This window comes from Caretta caretta, chromosome 1 (assembly GCF_965140235.1).
Source record: "Caretta caretta isolate rCarCar2 chromosome 1, rCarCar1.hap1, whole genome shotgun sequence".
NCBI classification, from domain to species: domain Eukaryota; kingdom Metazoa; phylum Chordata; order Testudines; family Cheloniidae; genus Caretta; species Caretta caretta.
This window is the reverse complement of record NC_134206.1, coordinates 116350277-116372376: the sequence shown is the minus strand read 5'-3', so window position 1 is coordinate 116372376 and position 22100 is coordinate 116350277.

Genomic DNA, 22100 nt, shown 5'->3' with positions numbered 1-22100 from the left:
TCTGAAATGAAGAAACTGCATTGTTAGGAAAAATGTCTTTGGAAGCATAGGAACTGCTTTCTGAACTTGTGCAGAACTGTTAACTAATGGGTAGCCTTCTTTTGATAACTCTTGTACAGTAGGGCACAGCTGAATGAAAATCAGACTCAAACTACGCTTACTTTTGTCTCTCCTTATTTACCATAATTATCATCACTTTTTACTTTGGTTAGCAGATGTTTCTTTGGTTCTCTGGCATACTTAATAATTTGCACATATATTAATTTGACTGGCAGAAAAGGCAATGTATTGTACAGTAGCTACTTTGTATTTAACATCTATAGATATGTAACATATATAGTCAGTAGAGCCACTCTGATCTTCCGAACATTACTCTAAAACATGTTTAACATGCAGATTTTAAAAAGTGATCTCTTTTGGCTTTTCTTCTGTACCAATTAAAAGAGTCTGATTGCTTAGAGTCTAGTCACAAGTTCACACCAGAGAGGGAATCGTCTAGAGTCTAATATAGAAACTCATGGCATTCAGGTTGTAGCTATGACAAAGATATAAGCAATTAATTAGGCAGTCATTCTAGTAACCTGCCAGCATTCAAATTCTTTAATTAAAATCATGGAGCAATAGATTCAAGAAATGAGGGCCAAATCTTTATCCCATTTAAATTCAGTGGCAAAATTCCCACTTACTTCCATGAGTTCAGAATTTAGCCCTAAACACACCACAGATCCAGCACAGTTAGTTGACTTCGGCAACCCTGGTTCAAGCATGTAATATTCATAATGTCAATGATATCAGACCTTACATTTAGAGAACAAAGATGCTTGTAGGAAGTTTTTGTCCCAAGACATATTCAAAAAAGGTAATTTTCACAATATATTAATTTCAAACTATCTACTATGGGTGTACAGAAAGAAAGAAAGAAAGATTTTAAACTGATTTTTTTAATTATTATTTATTATAATCCTTCACTGTTTTGCTTATATGTTACAGTGAAAGGGAAGATATTGTATGTCTGAAGTAAATGATCATACTTTAAACATACAGACATTTATAGATCTAGAAGTTATATCATTTTTGTGTTTGTTATAAACGTACACACATATGCGAATAATACATACAGTTGTGTGAATAACTGATATTTTGGTTTGCTAGCCTAATGGAAAAATCAAAAAATAAAAATCATTTCAGGCCAAACAAACTCCTTCATTTGAAATTAGATATTTTGCTGTCATTTGTGTTTTTTAACATTTTTAAAAATAAAATTACAGGAAAATTCAAAACAAAAAGAAATTGAAAATTGAAAAATTAAAATGCATTGTTTCAAAAATGTCAAAATGAAAGATTTTGATTTTTTCAGATTCTTTTGTCAATTTTTTTAACTGAAATAATTTGGCAAATTAGACCTGAACTTGCAAAATGTTTAAGTCAACCTAAAACTGCATTTTTTGAGAGAAAAAAGTTTGGGCTGAAAAATGTCACTCAGCTCTATTTCTTGGGGGCAAATGGCCATTTCAAAAGACAGGGAATAAACAGAAGGCAGTCTGGCCTTTTTGATAGAAGGCAATTCTTCATGAGTTTCTCTGAAGAACATTTTGTACATGAGCCTTTGCTGACAGATACATTTCAGTTATGAAAATATCAAACAAAAATGACCATTAGTGCTAACTATTTCTTTTCAAAAATTACCGATTGTACTAGATCTATCCAACACAGAGATGGCAGAAGGGAGAGGGAAGTGTGTGCATGTGTATGTGTGTGGCTGAATGTGGAAGATGGGAAAATGGGGGGAGTTAAGGTAAAAAATCTAAAGTGTCTTTAAAAATCATATTGATGTAATGTGGGACTATAAACACTAACTGCTTGAATCATAATCATATGGCTGGTCTCTGATGTCTCTATAGGACAGAGTGAAGGTTGTTTGGATGCCCTACCTACACATTTTCATACCTTAACATGTTTGCATTTTTAAGTGTAATTTTAATTCTGAATTTCCAGGGTTCTAATGCTTGTTTTGAGGATAACTACTACCTCCCCATAGTGCATATATGCTATTTTTAAAAGTTGCAAAAAATAAAACACTCCACTACACACACTTCTCCCCCTGAGGATAGGATGAAAGAATAAACATATGACAGATGTCTGCCATGTCGCTTAATGAACTATTGGAAGACACTCAGATACTACAGTGATGAGTGAGGTATAAGAACCTAGACAGCCTAAGTAGAATAGAACAGAATGGAGTAGTGTATTTAACCCTTAATGTCTGATAGGTCCTCTCCACTTCAACTGTCTGGACAACCACAATTCCATTTCACAGCAATGTTTTGTGTTTCAAATTTTGGTTTGGCTCCACATTGGAATGAAAACAAAACCTTTCAAACATTTTTCACAAAACAGAATTGTGTCAAACATTTGGTTTTCAGATCAAAAACCTAAACTTTTCATATCAAAACCATGAGTTTTTCAATTTGGGTCTCTCAATCAATCCTTATGAAAAGTTACTAGAGAACCCTGAACCAAAAACACTTTCCCAACCAAAACTTTGTTGCATCCAGTATGTCTCTGCAAAACACTTCGTCAAAATGGCATGTTCCAAATAAATGAAATTTTGAATATTCTGAACAGCCCAACTCTCAACTTTAACTACATCTTAAAGTTTTTGTCAGGGAACAGATAGACAGTGTGTGTGTAGACAGGTAGATACAGAAATATATGTTTATGTTTATTATTTATTTTTCCAGCTAGAGTCACAATATATGACTGAAAGGCTCGCACCTTCCCAAGGTGTTGACTTAGGAAAGTGATATATTTTCAAATGTTCTTTTATAACTTAAACTTAACTTCTTAACTTCAGCCCAAACAAGCTAGTTTACAAGAAATATAATATCTTGTGTATTTAAGAGCTTTGTTATTCTAGGACTACATTTATTAAAATAAGAAAAGCACGAATTGTCTCCCATGCTGCTGCCAGTTGAGTAAAAATTCAGCCAGTCTGTAAAAGCCCTTTAAAGTGGCAACTCCAGGAGGGGTAGAGAGCTGTCTGAGAATGTGAATTTACTTAAAATTAAACTAGTTAAAACATGTAGAAAATATACTGTAGAGGACAAGCCTGCATTGGCAGAGAGATGGAATAGATCATCTAATCAGTCTTTTCTATCTCAAACTGGTATGGTTCTATGAACAAAGCTATATTCTCCTATGGCCTGCAATGTGAAAGTCTAGAAAAACCTGTTTTTTTCAATCTGCGGCTAATCACTGATTTATTTTTAGTGGCCCTTGAATTTTAATGGTCCATTGCCTCTTAAACTTTCCCTCAATAACTGACAGATGCATGAAACAGAATCAATACTCAGGTTGATTTAAGACCTAGGCAGGAGAGGAAGAAGAGCCAGTGGTTAGGGTACTGGCTTGGGAGTTAGGAGACTTGGGTTCAATTCCCTCCTCCTCCTCTACAGATTTCCTGTGTGACCTTGAACAAGGCATTTGGTCTCTGTATGCCTCAGTTCTTCATCTGTAAAATGGGGATAACTGTAATTCCCTACCTTGTACAGATATCTAAATTAGAAGATTGTGAGGTGTTTGGAATCCATGGTAATGGAGGCCAAATAAGTACCAAAAATAGATAGCCATCTATTCAGCTTCCTGAATCTGAGGACAGCTGAAATAATAGTTCTGAGAGGTCAGAACTGCTCCAAGTTCCACCACTTTGCAGGTTTCCACCTGCATCACCTCAGCAGAGGGCTGTGTATGCAGCCAGAAAAGAAGAATTTAGTGGGCCCAGCCTTCTCACCCTCCCACTGAGCACATGCAGCTGGAGTAAGTACTGAGGGTGCCCCAACCATGTCTTGGGATGGAGAAGAGCCCCCTGTTGAGGGAGAATTCCAGATCACTCCCCCTAAGAGGGGGAAAGACACCACTCCCACTCCACAGTAGCCTTGTCTAGAATTGGATTTAAAAATGGGATGCTAGTACATGCTAACTAGCACATTTCAAAAGTACATTTCAAGTGTAGACAAGGCAGTGTATACATGTACTATATTGATCAAGTTAAAGCCTAAACTTCCTGCAGATTTTACCTTGACCAGTTTAGCATATGTTCTAGACAACGTGTGTTGTCTTTTAAAATGTATAGTTAGCTAACATATGCCAACATTACACCAGAAATCCTGGTCAAGACATGGCCAGGGAGGGAGTGGGACTGTGGGAACAGAGCCAGGAGCAATCCCATGTTGTAGTGTGCCTAGGGCCTCAGATTGCCTTAATCTGACTCTGTCGATACTGTAGCCTTGTTGTTATACTGTGATGTTCTGTACAGTAATTTTCATACCTTTATTCATTATCATTACACTGTCTCAGATGTAACTGAAGTACATGGGTGAATACATTGATCTTACTGATGTTATTAAAGTCCTCTACACATTTGCTTTTTTGCAATTTAAGAGGTAATTTGACCTGATATATTATAATGGTTCCTTCTTGTACTGATTGATATGTGCACCATTGCTCTTTCATGCCAGTGGAACTGTTGTGTACATAAGTATGCAATCCAGCAGAAAAAAAACATATTTTAAAGTGAAACAATGATTTAATACAAGAAATTAATAGAGCTCTAATGATCCTCACCTCATAGTTAAAGGGAAAACAATGAACGTTCACGTTTTAGAGCCCAGGAGTCAGGAAACATATAAGAAAGGTTTAAATAGAACCCATGACTGATATAATAAACGCAACTAATACCAGATCGTGTACAGTATGTGACTTTTTTTTCCTATAAGTGGGTTAGCAAATTACAAAGTAACCCTGATAATGTTTATTAATTTTATTGTCTTTTATAGTGCCTCTTACCTTGGCATCCAAGCACAATGATGGCTTCCAGGCAAGACCAAAATAGGAATTTTCTTTGAAGGAAGCCTGGTGGTTAATCAAAGCACATTCTTTTTGAATACTGCATTCATGTTACTTCTTACCTCCAGCAGTGGTTGCCTGGAAAAGCATTAAGTTGGTTTTGCTGACCCAGTGGTGAAGCTGGCTCAGTACTTACCCTCCATTCCCACCCCAGATATAAGGGAAGCAGGAGAAACCCTGGAAGAGAAAATGGTAGGGGCTCGGGGTCGGGTCCTGAGGGAAGCATGCATAGGAGAAGCCAAACCTGAGGCTGGGGCCTCATGAAGCATTATTTTGTAATTACCTTTTTGGTAATAAACCAGGTTTATTAACTAAGTACTTCACCTGCTTATACCCAGACATGCAAGAATATTAGTCAATATTCTTTTTAATAGCTGATTTCTCTGGCATGATTATCTATCAGCCATCCTTAATTCTCAGACATCAGGCCTGAGGCCAGCTTTTGTGAGCACGTTAATTAGGAAGAGAGAAGAGAAGAGAGACCAGGTATATTTTGACCCCAGACAGGCTCATAGCTTTAATACAAAGCTACAAATCCTGAGTGCAGATGTAGCTAAGTGGCACAATGGCATTTCATAATAAACAGTGCTTTAAGATCTGAGGCCTGGTCTACACTAAAAAAATTGGGATCGGCATAAGTACGTCATGCCGGGCTGTAAAAAATCCACCCCCCTGAGCAGCATAGTTAAAATGACCTAAGTCCCCATGTAGACAGCGCAAGGTAAACAGAAGATTTTTCAGTCGTCTGAGCTACCGCCTCTAGGGGAGGTAGATTACCTATGCCAATGGGAGAATTCCTCCCGTTGGCATAGGTAGTGTCTATCCTGAAGCTCTGTGTAGGGTTTTAAGACAAGCCCTTAGATTTTGATCATCTCCTAGAATGCAAAAATGAAACAGATTCATTTCATAAAGTTGCAAAGAATCTAGTAGACCCCAGCACCTAATGGTGTGCTCAGGTTTGGCCTGAAAGATAATGATGTGTGTTGTACTATCTGACAGACAAGGAAGTAACCTGACACAGATTATGAAGCCATGTTTTAGAATTAAATTACTTTATCCCAAGATAATTCAGTTTTATAAATAAAATTTGTGATTACAAATGATCATCCTTAGCACAATTGCAACTTCTAAACAATTGATTGGCAATTAATGACACAGCTAACAACTTCAAAAGATATGTGGCTATAGCTATTTCATGTGCTAAGCCATTGATTTTAGGAAATAAAAGCATGTGAATATCTGAGTAACCAAAGACTGGTATGTGGTAATGGTAGAAGTGTCCTCCTATGAGCACCTGATACACAGAATTAATGGGAGAGCAGTTTAACTGAATACACTGTGATCACAGGTTATTTCCTTCATTATGAGAGAGGAGATACACATCCTGGAGCAAGAGTGTCTAAGGGATTGTATACATGGGGATGTTATTGTGGATAATGTATGGTATGAATTTAAAGTACCATGGCTATTCTGAAATAATTCCCTTTGTGGATACTTTCATTCAGGAATAACAGTGTCCACCCAGGGAGTTATTCTGAAATAGCTCTTCCAATCAATGCAAACCCTAATTTAGGATTTCTCAGAAAGGTGATGGGGATGGAGAGAAGGGTATAAGAGGTTCATTGGTTAAGTACTGTTTGTTTGGGGTGTGGCTTATAATTCTGTATTACTTCACACTTTGATTAGTGTAATGTTTGTAATTATATATTTGAATGGTGTTAAACTACTTTTAAAAATAAAAATATAATAAGGCTTAGAAGGATTAAATTTTTATCAGTAAATGTGGGTGAACATTGATTTCACTGTGCATGCACAAACCAATGAAAAAATATTTTCATCGATAATCATTGAAATTTACAGATAGGCAAAGTAAGGAAAATGCAGCTTGAGAATTAATTGGTTTGATTTTAAGGATATTTACTTTATATATTTTGATATGTGACGTTGACAATTTGTGTTTTAATGGTTATAAAGTTTTAACTTTTTGAATCTCAACATCTACTGTCATTAAATAATTATTGTCTGACCCCCTATTGTCTAATGCCCCGTAATGTCCCTGTGAAGCTGTGAAAATTTAAATAAATAAAATAGAAAAAATGCTTATAACCCATCATTGTGTGCAACTGAAAATTTAAATTGATAAACCAAAATTAAATAAATAAATAAATAAATAAAAATAGAAAAAATGCTTATAACCCATAATTGTGTGCAACTGAAAATTTAAATTGATAAACCAAAATAAAAAAAAAAAACAAATCAAAATTATAAAAAAGTAAAATCAAATTCTGGCAAGCCTAAATATAATGCTAACTATCATGAGCAATAAAGATGCTTTGTCCAGTACTGTAAAGCATAATATGTAATCCAGCAAGTCATCAGGAACAAAACTAAAAACAAAAGGAACTAACCACTAAAACAAATAAATATGCTCTCCATTTCATCCAAGGGCCACTAAACACTAGCTCATTTGGAGTAGCCAGGGTGACAAGATCCAAAGGCAAGGAAGCTTGCCTGAGAAATCTCTGCTCCCAGTCTTGAAGAGTTCAGTTTCCAGAGCCCAGAGCGTCCTGACCAATCTTCATTGCTGTCATGCAGTATAAGATGAGAGGCAGTCTCCCAGGTATGAGCCCCAGACCCTTCATGGCTTTCAGGAGTGTCATCAGCACTTTGAAGTGCACCCAAAACAAAGAAAGGTCTGTGCAGAACTTTGACAATGCATATCATAATGGCTCACCCAACTGAGAAGACGCGGAGTAGCATTCTGCCCTAGCTGAAGTTTCTAGATGCTTGTCCAAGTTAGTTCTAAGTACAATATATTACAGGACTTTAGCCCAGCAATTACAATGGTCATTGATAAGTCCTTGCTTAAGAGAACTTGTGAGGGATCTAATAGAACTCTGAGGATGAAAACTATCTTGTGTGACAAAGTTCCTGCTCTACCTTGGTGGGTCTTGCGCTTATTGGCAGATTTGCTCGCCTTGGAGCTTCACGGCAGCCCTCAGGTTGGCCGTTTTTCTGAATTCACAGTCCAGGTCGACTCCTCCTGTGTCTGACCAGGAGTTGGGAGGATTTGGGGGTACCCGGGCCCACCCTCTACTCCGGGTTCCAGCCCAGGGCCCTATGGAATGTAGCTGTCTGGAGTGCCTCCTGGAACAGCTACAACTCCCTGGGCTACTTCCCCATGGCCTCCTCCCAACACCTTCTTTACCCTCACCGTAGAACCTTCCTCCTGGTGTCTGATAATGCTTGTACACCTCAATCCTCCAACAGTCCGTGTTCTCACTCTCAGCTCCTAATGCCTCTTGCTCCCAGCTCCTCACACGCACACCACAAACTGAAGTGAGCTCCTTTTTAAAATCCAGGTGCCCTGATTAGCCTGCCTTAATTGATTCTAGCAGCTTCTTGATAAGCTGCAGGTGTTCTAATCAGCCTGTCTTAATTGTCTCCAGAAGGTTCCTGATTGTTCTGGAACCTTCCCTGTTGGGAAACGGAACGTCCTTTGCTTGCTCCTCAGCTATCTGCTTTCTATTCTTTCCTAAAGCCCCCTGGCCTGGATTTTTCTTACTTTTTGCACCTGCCTTAGTCCCCTCCTGACCGGGCCAGACGCTTTTTTTTGTTTTCTTTCGATTTCTGTTTTGGTTTTTTTTTTCCGTTTACGTGCTGTCGGCCCTCAGCTTGCCGCCAGCACCTGGCCCCCCCACACACACCTGCTTTCGGGCGCAGCTATTTGCCTCAGCTGAGCCCCCGGAGGAGGGGGGGAAGATTGCCGATTTTGCTGTCCGGAGGGGGGAGTGGAAACCCCCAGACCCAGCCGTTTTGCTAGCAGCTCAGACTTTACAACATTCTCAGCATACCGGAAGCCTTGGAACACAGCCAACACAGCTGGAGAAGAAGATTTCAGAAGACAGGAGAAATAATCCAGGAGAGCTATAAATCATCGTGAAGGGGGCTGTAAGACTGAGTAATTTTCTGAATTATACTCTCGTGGGGGGGAGTTTGACTGGTTTACTTGCGTTTGTGGCGGCACAGGGGGTGTGGCGTGGAGACCCCCCGTCCCCGATCCATCGGTGCCGCTAACTCCCCACCCTTACTACAACTGTCACGGCCCCCCTGCCGTCCGTCCCTGCTGGCAACCTGCCATCTCCCTTCGGATCCAGCTGTTCGCTTTGAACTTTGCCTTCCGGACCGGACATAACAGCCGACCACCCGAGACTCTTTGGACAAACGTGTGTGGGTCTGCACCCCCCGCCCCCGGATTGCTTATCCCACAGCTTGCCCCTATTACTGGACCCTGATTTTGTTTCTCCCCCCCCTCCCAGTCCAACTCCCTCGGCATTCCCCTACCCCCCCGCCTGCAGTACATAGGGAGGAGCGGCTGCTCTGCTTCTCCCCTCCCCCCTCCTCCTTCCGGTGTCTCCCTGTCTCTCCCTGCTCACAATGGCGGGGAATGAGAGGGGTGAGGCCGCTTCAACAAAATTAGTTGTCCCTCCCCCACCACCACCCCTGCCCGACCCCCAAGATCCCCCTCCACCACTATTGTCAAGATACTTACCATCCCCCCCACAGCAGGAGGCACCGGGGTGATTGCTGCTGCTGCTGCACCCACCGCCCCCCCAGATTCTAGTAAACCCCCCCCCGGTTGGCCAGAAGGGCCAGGGAGGGAGGAAAGGAAAGGGCCCCGCTAAAACCACTGAGTCCTCCATGGCAGAGGCTGCCCCCACCGCTGTGGCCTCATCATCAACTGTGGCGCCCCTCCCTGCGTTTCCCTCCACCAGCTCTGCGATTGTCCCTCCCCCGGCCCCCAGGACGTATGCCCGGGTGGCAATGGGCTCCCCCCTGCCTGCCGCCTCGTCATCTCGCCCCCCCCTGCCTCCCCCACCATCACCTGCGGCCGGGGCCCTTTCCCCGCCTTGACCAGGAGGCACGGCGTCCATTGCCTCCTGGTGCCCGCCTCGCCCCATGTGGAGACGTACGTGCAGGCGTTGGTGAAGGTCGTAGGACCCACGGCTATTGTGGCGGCCTCCAAGATGTATGGGAAGGTCGTTTTTTTCTGAGCTTCGGAGGATGCCGCCCAGGAGGCGGTGGAGAGGGGCCTGATGGTGGGGGGGGTGTTTGTCCCCCTAGAACCGTTAGAAGACCTGGGCGTTCGCCTCGTCCTCACCTCCGTTCCTCCCTTCTTACCCAATGCTGCCCTGTTACCCGCTCTCTCCATTCTGGGGAAACTTGTCTCTGTCATCAGCCCTCTCCCGTTGGGCTGCAAGGACCCCACCCTCCGTCACATTTTTTCGTTCCGCCAGCAAGTGCAGCTTCTACCGCCGGCAGGGGCGTGTGATGAAGAGGCGCTCGAAGTCTTTGCTAGTCCCCTACCAGGGAGCCCGCTATTGGGTCTTTTACTCTACCGGAGAGGCTCAGCGGGGCATGTCCGCAGAGACTGCCCTTTGGCCCAGGGGGGAGGGGCACCCGAAACCCCCGAGACCCGGCAGGACATCGGCCCCGTCGCTGCCGACGCCCCTGGCTGCCCGGCACCTGAAACCAACCCTCCTCCTACTCGACCCATCGCTGCTCCCATCCGGGCCCAAGAAATACCTTCCCTACAATGCCCGGGCGAGCAAGGGAGTTCCACCCTTGCTAGTACCAATCCAACAGAGCCCATGGAGGAGAGTGTGGCAAGGATATTACCGGGTATAGGAAAGGGCCCGCCCCAAGGAGAAACCCCTGCCCCTCATGCTGCCTCACCGCTACCCCCCCGAACCCCTGAACCATCGCCTCCACCCCCCGACACGACCCCTGCTAACCAACCCCCAGATGATGCTATGGAGGGCTGGACCCTAGTCCAGGGGAAGCGAGGCAAGCGGAAGGCTCGAGCTCCGCTGCATCCATCCGACGCGGAAGCCCCCTGGAAGACCAGGAAAGGGGGCACTGCTATCGAGCCTCCCGCCACAGCCACGAGCGAGATCCATCCGCTGGTGTCGGGAGGGGAAGACGGACTGGCATTGGAGGGCAGAATCCCCCCTCCACAGGAGACCCTCCCCTCCGAGACTTCTGAGGACGCCCCTTCTGCCTGGATACCACCCGAACCCCCCGCGGACCCCGAGACAACCGTTGAGGCGGGCCCTAGAGGAGGGGCCCCCGGGGTGGCAGGAGCTGGCCTCTCCGCCGTGTACGCGGAGATTGAGGCCCTAGATTTGACCCCGGTCACCCAGGGAGGGGATGATCTGCTGCCGGCTGGCCTCGAGCTGGGCAACCTTACCCCAGCCTCCCTTTCCCCATGCTCCCTCCCCCTAATTGCCTTCCCGGGTGAGCACCCTGCAGAAGGTGGTCCACCACCTGATGCCATGGCCGCTAAGACCACCATGGAGCCAGCGCCTAGCATTATTGGGAGCCCCCTCCCTTACCCGTTAACCCTTGACTCTGCTCAGGAGGCACTTTCCTTTAGCTGCTTGCCTCCTGAACCCCAGAGCCTTACCCCTGCCCCCACCCCTGTCCCTGCCCAAGTCCCCTCCTCCTGCAATGTTAATGCCGCCCCTGGGGTTATTTCCTTTCCGCCTTTCGCAGATTCCCCCCAGGGAGCAGTCTTTGCACTTTCTAGCCGCGACCCATTAGGAGTGGCAATTTTTCCCCTGCCATCCCCCTCCACCCCAAGGCGTGAAATGAATTTAATAACCCCAGCCTGTCAGACGCCCCGTCGGTGGTCCGCACCCTGTCTACCTGCCTTAGCGGACCACGAGGCTGTATTAAGAGTCCCACCAGGGAACACTTCGGGAATTGTAACCCCACCCCCCATGAGCTGCGGCATGCACTACGGAAGTTCCTAGAGCACACCCGTGGCGCCCGCAATAGGGCACAGCTGGCTCTTCAGCTATGGGGGGACTTTGATCAAATTCTCCAGGCCACAAGGGCCCTTATAAAGGAGGGCAGGGGGCAAGGAAGGCGTGGTGCTGCGGCCTACGAGCGAGCCCGCAGCTTCCAACGCGATCTACTCACCCACGGGATGGGTCACTGGTTGCTGCGCAACCCGCCAGGGGCCCTGAACACCCCCGCCAACACGAAGCCCCCACCCCCCCCAGCCCTCCGCATGACGCCTCTTATTATTGCGACCCTGAATACCAGGGGCTGTAGGATGGCTCTCCGCAGGTCCCAGGTGCTCTCTTACCTTCGGGAAGGGAGGTACTCTGTAGTTTTCCTGCAGGAGACCCATACGGACCCGGCCGCCGAGGACAGGTGGCGGCTGGAGTGGGGAGATGGGGTATACTTTAGCCACTTCGCGACCTAGCAAGCTGGAGTGGCGACCCTGTTCTCCCCCAACCTACGGCCTGAGGTGCTAGGGGTCAATGAGGCCGTGCCGGGCCACCTGCTGCACCTTCGAGTCCGTATGGAGGGGCTCGTGGTTAATCTTGTTAACATCTATGCCCTGCAAATGAGCTCCAGGCGGCCACAATTTTATCAGCGGGTGTCCGACTTTCTCGGCACCCTGGATTCGCACGAGTGCCTGGTCCTGGGAGGGGACTTTAACACCACCCTCGAGGAACGGGACCGCTCAGGGGCCGAACCGAGCCCGGCCGCTGCGAATATTCTCCAAGGGATAGTTGAACATCACTCCCTAGTGGACGTCTGGCGTGACCATCACCCAGATGACACCTCCACGTTCTTTGACATCTGTTCACGTTCACCTCCACTCTTTGTCCGGGTGGAGGCCCATCGGTCACACCACTCTAGGTTGGACCATATTTACTTATCCCGTTTCCATCTTTCACAGGCCCACTCCTCTGCCATTCGGCCGGCCCCATTCTCCGATCATCATTTAGTCACCGTAACGGTCTCCCTCCATGCAGAGAGACCGGGGCCGGCCTATTGGCACTTTAATAACAGCCTGTTGGAGGACGAGAGCTTTGTGATGTCCTTCCGGGAGTTCTGGCTGGCCTGGTGAGAGCAGTGGCATGCCTTTCCCTCGGTGCGGCGATGGTGGGATCTCGGGAAGGTGCGCGCCAAGCTCTTCTGCCGTGACTACACTCGGGGCACCAGCCGACGGCGAAATGCGGCGATAGAGCAGTTGGAACGGGAAGTCTTAGAGATGGAGAGGTGCCTGGCCGCCAGTCCCGAAGACCCGTCCCTCTGCGGAGCGTGCTGGGAGAAGCGGGAGGAGCTCCGGGCCCTCGAGGACCACCGGGCCCGAGGTGCCTTCGTTCGGTCCCGCATCCGCCTCCTTCGGGAGATGGACCGCAGCTCCCACTTCTTCTATGCCCTGGAGAAAATGAGGGGGGCCAAGAAACACGTCACCTGCCTTCTTGCGGAAGACGGCACCCCCCTCACGGGTCCGGTGGAGATGTGTGGGAGGGCCCGTGACTTCTACACAAGCCTTTTCTCCCCGGATCCGACCGATCCTGGCGCTTGCAGGGTGCTCTGGGAGGAACTCCCCACGGTCAGCGTGGGCGACCGAGACCGACTAGAGCTGCCTCTCACCCTGGCTGAGTTCTCGGAAGCCCTCCGTTGCATGCCCACCAATAAATCTCCGGGCATGGACGGGCTGACCATGGAGTTTTACCGCGCGTTCTGGGACATTCTCGGCCCAGACCTAGTCACCATCTGGGCTGAGTCCTTGCAGAGCGGGGTCCTCCCTCTGTCATGCAGGCGAGCGGTGCTCGCTTTGCTTCCGAAGAAGGGGGACCTCCGCAACCTACGAAACTGGCGTCCCATCTCACTCCTTAACACGGATTACAAAATCGTAGCGAAAGCAATCTCGCTGCGGCTAGGGTCCGTGATGGCGGACGTGATCCACCCAGACCAGACCTATACTGTCCCGGGTCGCAGCATTTTTGACAACCTCTTTCTAGTCCGAGACCTTTTGGAACTCGGGCGGAGAGATGGTCTGTCGTTCGCCCTCCTGTCTCTTGATCAGGAGAAGGCGTTCGATAGAGTAGACCATGGGTACCTCCTGAGCACTCTGCAGGCGTTTGGATTCGGACCTCAGTTTGTGAGTTTTCTCCGGGTGCTGTATGCCTCCGCGGATTGTTTGGTTAGGCTCAACTGGACCCTGACTGAACCGGTCAGCTTCGGGCGAGGAGTGCGGCAGGGGTGCCCCCTCTCGGGCCAGTTGTACGCTCTGGCGATCGAGCCTTTCCTCTGTCTCCTCCGCAGGAGGATGACAGGGTTGGTGCTGCGGGAGCCGGAGCTGCGGCTGGTCCTGTCGGCGTGCGCCGATGATGTACTCCTCGTGGTCCAGGACCCGGGCGGCTTGGCGCGAGTGGAGGCATGCCAGGCCATCTATTCGGCAGCCTCCTCCGCCCGAGTCAACTGGGTCAAGAGCTCTGGCTTGGCGGTGGGGGACTGGTGGCAGGTAAGCTCCCTCCCACCTGCGCTTCAGACCATCCGGTGGAGTGCGGGTCCACTGCTCTATCTCGGCATTTACCTTTCCGCCATGCACCCTTCCCCGCCGGAGAACTGGCAAAATTTAGAGGGTGGGGTGATAGAGCGGATCCGGAAATGGACGAGGCTACTCCAATGTCTCTCCCTCCGAGGGAGAGCACTGGTGCTTAATCAACTAGTCCTGTCCACGCTCTGGTACCGGCTCAACACCCTGGCCCCGGCCCCGGGTTTCCTGACCCACCTCCGGAGATTGATTCTAGAGTTCTTCTGGTCAGGAATGCACTGGGCCCCTGTTGGAGTTCTTCATCTACCCCTGAAGGAAGGAGGGCAGGGCCTGAAGTGTCTGTACACTCAGGTCCGCGTTTTCCGCCTCCAGGCCCTGCAGAGGCTCTTTTATTGTGCACGTAGTTCGGCGTGGAGCATACTGGCGCACGCCTTCCTGCGCCGTTTCCAAGGGCTTCGATATGACCGGCAGCTCTTTTATCTTTCTCCGAGGGGTTTTCTGCGAGACCTCTCCGGGCTGCCGGTCTTCTACCAGGACCTCCTCCGGACCTGGAAACTGTTTCTAACAACCAGGTCCTTGGCGGCCACCGTGGGAGCAGATCTCCTCACGGAGCCCCTGCTACACAACCCCCAGCTCCGTGTGCAGGTGACGGAGTCCTGCTCGGTGCGCCAGAGGTTGGTCCTGGCGGAAGTCACGAGGGTCGGAGACCTCCTGGACTACGACCGGGGAGACTGGCTGGATCCCCTGACGCTCGCTCGGTGCATGGGGCTCTCCAGCCCCCGTACCCCCCGGCGCGTACTTCAGGAGGTGAAGGCCGCCTTGACCCCCGCTGCTCGGGCTTATGTTAGCTGAGCCTTGTGCGAGGGCGCACCCTGCCCATCCTTTACCCCAGGCCCGCCGGACCTTTCCATCGGGCCTCTACCCTGTAGATCCCAACAAACCCCTCATCCTTTCACTGCAAGCCGGCTGCATGAACTGCAGCCGGTTAGTTTTCAAATTGCACCACGGAAATATTTATATACACTTACGCTTCACACCCTTGACGCCCATACCCTGGTGCCCCGCCCCGATACAAAGTGGCGGGACCTCCTGCCACCTTTGGAGGGTGAGCAACCTCGGTGGGCCAGCCTGTATTCCACCTTGGTCCCAAGGCCCGTCAGGGACATCAGTTGGCGGCTCCTTCACGGAGCTGTGAGCACGGGCGTGTTTCTGACACGGTTTACCCCCATCCCGGACACTTGCCCTTTCTGTAATGTGAGGGAAACCCTGGCGCACGTATATTTAGAGTGTGCCAGATTGCAGCCTCTTTTCCGGCTCCTCACAAATATTCTATTACGCTTCTGGCTTCATTTCTCCCCTCACCTTTTTATCTATACACTTCCCATCCGTGGCCCCACAAAGTCGTGGGATCTTCTGGTCAACCTCCTCCTAGCCTTGGCTAAAACAGCCATTTATAAAACCAGAGAGAGGAGGTTGGCCCATGAAACGTCCTGCAATTGTGGGGCCTTTTTCCGATCCTCAGTACATTCACGTATCCGGGCGGAGTTCCTCTGGGCGTCGTCCACCAACTCCCTTGACGCTTTCGAGGAGCAGTGGGCGCTGTCCGGGGTTCTCTGCTCGGTGACCCCGTCCGGTTCCCTCCGTCTGACCCTTTGATTGAGGGGAAGAGCGAAAGACGCCAGCCCCAGCCGTTGCCGCTGTGGATACCATCATTCCTGTCATCTAGGAGGGGTCCTATAATACATGGGTGTCTACCCCCCCACACCCCTAAACCGCCCACCCCGCAGCCGTGCCCATCTTACTGGGCACTCTCAGGAGAGGGAGGATCAGTGACACTGGGCGCGGCACTAGGTAACTCGAGGGGGTGGAAGACCACGAGTGTGGAGGAAGCCCCCCCGCTCTAGGTCACCAGGTAACTCAGGAGGGTGGAAGACCACGAGTGTCGAGGAAGCCCCCCCGCTCTGGGCCCAGGCTAGCCTGAACACTTCTCCCTCCTGAAAGCTGCTGTGTTATACCTTCTGTTTGCGTTGTTTTGTTGCATAGTTGTTTTGTTTCCTTTGGTAATTCTGTAAGTGTTACCAATAAACGTTCTTTCTGTTTCAAAAAAAAAAAAAAAAAAAAAAAAACCTTCCCTGTTACCTTACTCAGGGAAAAGGGACCTACTTAGCCTGGGGCTTATATATCTGCCTTCTATTACCCTCCTATAGCCATCTGGCCCGATCCTGTCACACTTGGAGAATGTTGGTGCATTCAAAAGATGGTATAAATGTCATCTCTACTCATCTTCCAAACGGTTCCCTCTGCCAACAACCATAATTTCTGTTATGTATGGAATGAGTCATAGCCAGATCCCAAGCACAGTCAGAAACTGTAAAAGTAATGATACTGCAAAATCTGGGTTCAGTAAAAAGGAGACATATAGTTGAGGGAAATCAGCATATTGATGAAACGGTAATCCAAAATACCTCTACGTATTTTACATACATATCAAACAGTATGTGCAGGACGATGGAACTATAAACAACACTCTGAGACTTTGGAAAAGGAATGCAATTTCCCACCTCTGTCTGGAACTACTAGAAACCTAGTAAAAGGTCACTCCAGATCCCACAGAAGAATCAACCATACCATGTAGTTAATAACATAAAAAGCTATTGGGAGATCTAACAGAATCAGCAGGGACACCTTTCCCTTCTGGTTCACTAGAAGGAGATCCTTAACCATAACTATCAATACTGTCTATTTTAACGTCAAGTCTGAAACAACTTAAAGGGATTAAAGAAATCTGTGGAATCCACAGATAACTAGAAATTGCCCATTATCACCTTCTTAATAATCTTTCCTAAAACAATTGAAGTTTGAGACAAGACAATAATTGGCAAAATTATTAATATCCAAAGATTAGTTTCTTGAGCAACAGTCACTGCTTGCTTAAAGGTGAACTGCGAAGAACAAGAAATAGTTTTTGTTTGTGTGCTGTACTGCTCCTTTGTGATGTACAAAGATGGCTTCATAAAGTGTATGTTTCTGTGTGTGTGTGTGCGTGTGTACACTTTGTTCTACTTGTTATTTACCTTGTAGATATTAGGGCCTAACACCTCCTCTTTCTAACAATGCTCTTTTTTCCTGGAGGGCTTTGGTAATCTAGAGCCTAGAAAGGTGACATCATGAGAAGCTGAAAACTGTTCCTTGTACTCGCAATGGTAAAGAGAGGGGATGTTGCATCTACGTAGCCTTCAGGACTTAATCCCTTCCTTCTCCAGCAACACTGATAACTGGCCAGACCTCCCTCACACTGATCTCCCAACCTCAGTATCATTTTAACTTATTTTTTCCATTACCCAGACACATGTGCATCCAGGCTATACCATGTCACTTTACTCTTTATGGCCCCAATCTTGGAGACTTCACACACCTATTTAACTTTAAGCTCTTGAGTAGTCACATTGAAGCCAATTGAAATGATGTCTTTAACATCTACATCTCTTCTTTGTTCCTAGCTGTTTAAAAAAGTAATCATCTCTAGGAGAAAGATGGGAATCTGGATTATAGCTGTGTGAAAGCCATGAAACTGTCTTCACAGAAATATTGTCTGTTTCACTTCAGGTGATTTTGCTTTTCTTTTTAATTCAGGAGAATGAGTATTTCCCCATCAAAAGTATTTGAAAATACCTATGCTCATATTTGCTCACTGCACTGGCATTTTCACTCTAAAATACACCCATTCTCTTGAAAATTTTCACATTCATAATTTAATAATAATTTAAAAAATCCCTTCATATTTTGATTGTTGTCTACTTTCTTTGCAAATATTTCTTACCCCTTTCATCAAGTTCTAATATAAGGGGAGGAAAAAGCATACAAACTATTAAAAATGTGAGGCTATCTTTCTAAAGTACATCATAAAGCTGCAGCAAGGGATACAGCCACTTCTTTTGTTTCCTTTGAATTCAGCCTTTAAGTGTGACTGGAAAATTTCCACCCTTGCTGGAGACATTAATCTCTCATCAATAAAGTGCCTGATATTTCTCCCCTGGCTTTAATGAGTCATAGAGTCATGGGTCCATCTCACAACACCCCAAGCCCACCGATACTTTCATTAACAGAAACAGGGTGAAATCCAGCGTGGTAAATGACAGTAAAATACCTTTAAATAGATTCTTGGTATACAGTACAAGTAGTATTTTCTGAGTATGTTTTTCTGTAGATACACATGCAGATGTTCCCTCATCAGCCTAACTACAAGGTTCAAAAGAAGTTTATGGTTAATGTAGTTATAAACTCAACTTATCATGTAGGTCAGGTTTTGAGGAAAGACTTTTGGTGAAAACTGTACATGTTCAGAGTTTCTGAAAGCATCATTACTCCATGCTCACTATAAGCATGTGGCTTCTGAGGTGTCCATATTTTGAATTAATCCAAGTAAAAAAACATCTAAATCTGTGTGGTACTTTGCATTTGATTAAGAATGTGAACATGAGGTGAGGATGGCCTATTTTTGAGTAAAAATGCCCAGAAACTATTCATGAGCTTGCCTCAAAACTTATGCTGTTTTTGTTCAAAATTAAGACAGTTTCCAAAAACAAACAAAAAATGCCCCTACACCCTGTTTTTTGTTTGTTTTGTTTTGTTTTGTTTTTATTTTTGGCTAATGGTGGGATGTACAGGAAGATGTTTTGCTGTACATTGTGCCTTTTTTCTCCATGAAAATGGCAATAGTTTGCCCTTGGGCATTTTTCAGGAAAATTTTTCACATGATCTGGTTTACTATTTTCTCAAAGACTTACCTGGGCATTTTTCCAAACATAGCCAGAGAAAAGGGCATCCTCACTCTTAGATAATGGTCATAGTTCATACTGCATGCTCATTAATACAGCAATTCCCTAACACAATGACAGATAAAAGAACTTTCCTTTTATTGAACTAAATGCTGGTTTTACATAAAATAGACCATAATTCAGAGTCTGTAATGTCTACCGAAAGGTTAGACTCGTTACCATCCAAATAGCTGAGCTAATAAAAATTATATTTGTTACAATCCAAATAGATTAACCGGCCTTAAGGGCTTAGCTATGTATCACAGTTTTCAATTTTCTTATAATTAAATTAACATAAAATAGACTTGACAAATAAATGACTGTATCAGAAACAGTTAAGCTCTGTTTAACCAAAATAATTGTTCTATTTACATATATCACTTTTGTGTACTTGGCGAGCTAAAGAAAAGCATATCTAGAATGAAATTCCTTAGACAACTACAATCAAGTAACAGGGTCTTATCTCCGTATTCTAATTCTTCATCTGTGGGCCTCAGATACCCTGAATTGTATAGTTAATGACTCAACTTCAGCATTCCCTGTTGGTCCCATCGGAACTATCATTTCAGATCCCCTGTAAAGATTTATGCACACGTTTAACTTTACACATTGTGAGTAGACCCACTGACTTCAATGACTTTAATGGGGCAAGTCACAGAGCATAAAGTGAGCACAAACTTATGTCTTTGCAGGTTAGGGGTTTTAGTGTCGTCACCACATTTTCACCATCCATCCATCTGCTACCGTCATGTCTCACTTGGAATAGGGATTATGGTAATGTTGGATCCCAGCACTCTAACTCTTTAATAGTTTTAACAGTTCATTAATGAAGGCTATATAGTTTATTCAGCAGCACTGACCTTCCTAAAAATGTCCTCACTCTCCATAAACTATGTCTCTACCTATTAGCTTTCTAGCCCTCTTTTTTTCTCCCTGTTCTATTCACTATAAATCTTTCAACCTTCATATTCAGAACCTTAATTTTTACTGTCCCTCATTTACTTCTAACAAGAAACAAGTAGTTGTGAACAGTGTTTCTACTTGTAGTCTTCTCTGTAATCACCCTTTTGAATGAAAGACCATAGATCCAACCCTGGTGACCAGGTCACCATCCTCAGAAGGTCAATCAAGACTGTAATTTTCCCTCCAGTTTCATTAGTCTTTTTTTCTGTCTCTTTTGACGGAGACATAGGGAGAGATTTTTCTGGTAATTTTTTTTCATGTGGGCATTTTAAAGAGGAAACCGTAGCATCAAAGAAAATGTTTACAGAAAAGAATCCAGGTGTCTGCACAATATGAAGATAAAATAGAAGTGTGGGCCATAATAATGAAGAGATCTTTGTGCCATGCCTTCACGTATAGGGTGAAATAATTAAATTAATGTGTAACCTGTTTTTGCAAAACTCAAAAACTCTAGTTGCTGTGCTGCAATGTGTGTTTGGTCAGGCAAATGGTAGAGAATAGTTTACACCTTCTGTAAAATCATGGGCAAACTCTACTTAAATTTCTTGGGGCATTGTCTTGTAATTAAGCATTCCGAGGCCATGTATACACTTTCCAGGGATCAACGTTACTACGATCGATGCAGCGGGGATTGATTTAGCAGGTCTAGTGAAGACCCACTAAATCAACCACAGAGCACTCTCTGGTCGACTCCAGTACTCCACTGGAATGAGAGGAGTAAGGTAAGATGACAGGAGAGCATCTCCCATCGATGCACTGCAGTGAAGACACCGGGGTAAGTTGAGCTAAGCTACGTCGGCTCCAGCTACATTATTCATGTAGCTGGAGTAATGTAACTTAGGTCGACGTACCCAGGTAGTGTAGACAAGGCCTGAGAGTCTTTGTCTGAGTACTAGGTCTTTAAGGCTCTCCCCCTCCTCTTGTGAGAAAATATCTTTAGAACTGCACTTTCAGTATGGTAATGCTACCTAACTTGCAATTCAGGTAGCAACATACTGAGGGAATGCTCCTTCTGCAAACTTTTTTCTAGGACCTGAGAGTTATTTTATAAACCTGTGTGTTTTGCCTTTGTTTCTTGTATGACAGAAATGACAAGCTTTATGCCTCAGATTTTATGCCTAAATTATAATAGGTCCACTTGAGCTGTGCAAAAATACCGATTTATATATGACGTGTACTCATAAAAAATAGAAAATTTGACCAAGATATATATTTTGCCATTTTTAACTGAAACCACCAAACCTTATGTCACGGACCTGTTTTGGGGTGCTGTCGAGCATCATTAACTCAGAGGGAGATTCAAGAAGGACCGGGCTTCAGAAGGCTCAATTCTTCTCTCATCTGCTCCAGCTGCATGGGCAGCGAGCAAGCTACCCCATCCCTTCTCTGCAGCTGGCCAGATCTTCCAAGATCAGTGATGAGCCAGATCAATGATTAAAAACAAAAGGACAGGTGGGAAGGAAGCAGGGAAGGGAAACAAGACCATGGCCACATCATTACTCCCACCCCACGGGGTAATTGCACTGTTGAGACTTCCAGTCCCTAGAGCACGGAGAATGAGACTGCCCCTAGCCCTTGCCCAAGGAGTGAGTGCTGAAGGCTTCCTGCGGCCTCATCTGTTCCCCTCCATGTGCACCCGTGCAAGGGCCAGGGACAATCTAGCCCGTCGTTTTTTCAGAGCATGAGGCTAAAGAAATTAGATGAAGTTACACTGAAATTGACTGCTCAAGAAAGCAGCAGCCAAAATGATGCCCCAGGGCATCAGACTGTCCCACCAGGGGCTGGAGGGGAGGCAGAGTCTGGAAGGTGCAGTGGAGAGCTGGAAGTGCAGCTCCTAGAGTTGGCAGTTTATATTTATTATTAATTGTTGCTGTTATTAATTATTTTATTATTATTTCATTTTGATTGGTTGGTTTTGGGGGGGGAGGGGGGGATCTCCCCTTTCTTCTTTAGGTCTAGATCTACAAGTCATTGTAGGGCTAGTCTTCAGATAATATTTAGAGCAGCGCGGCTTCATGGAAATCGGTCTGTAACTAACAAGTTAAAGC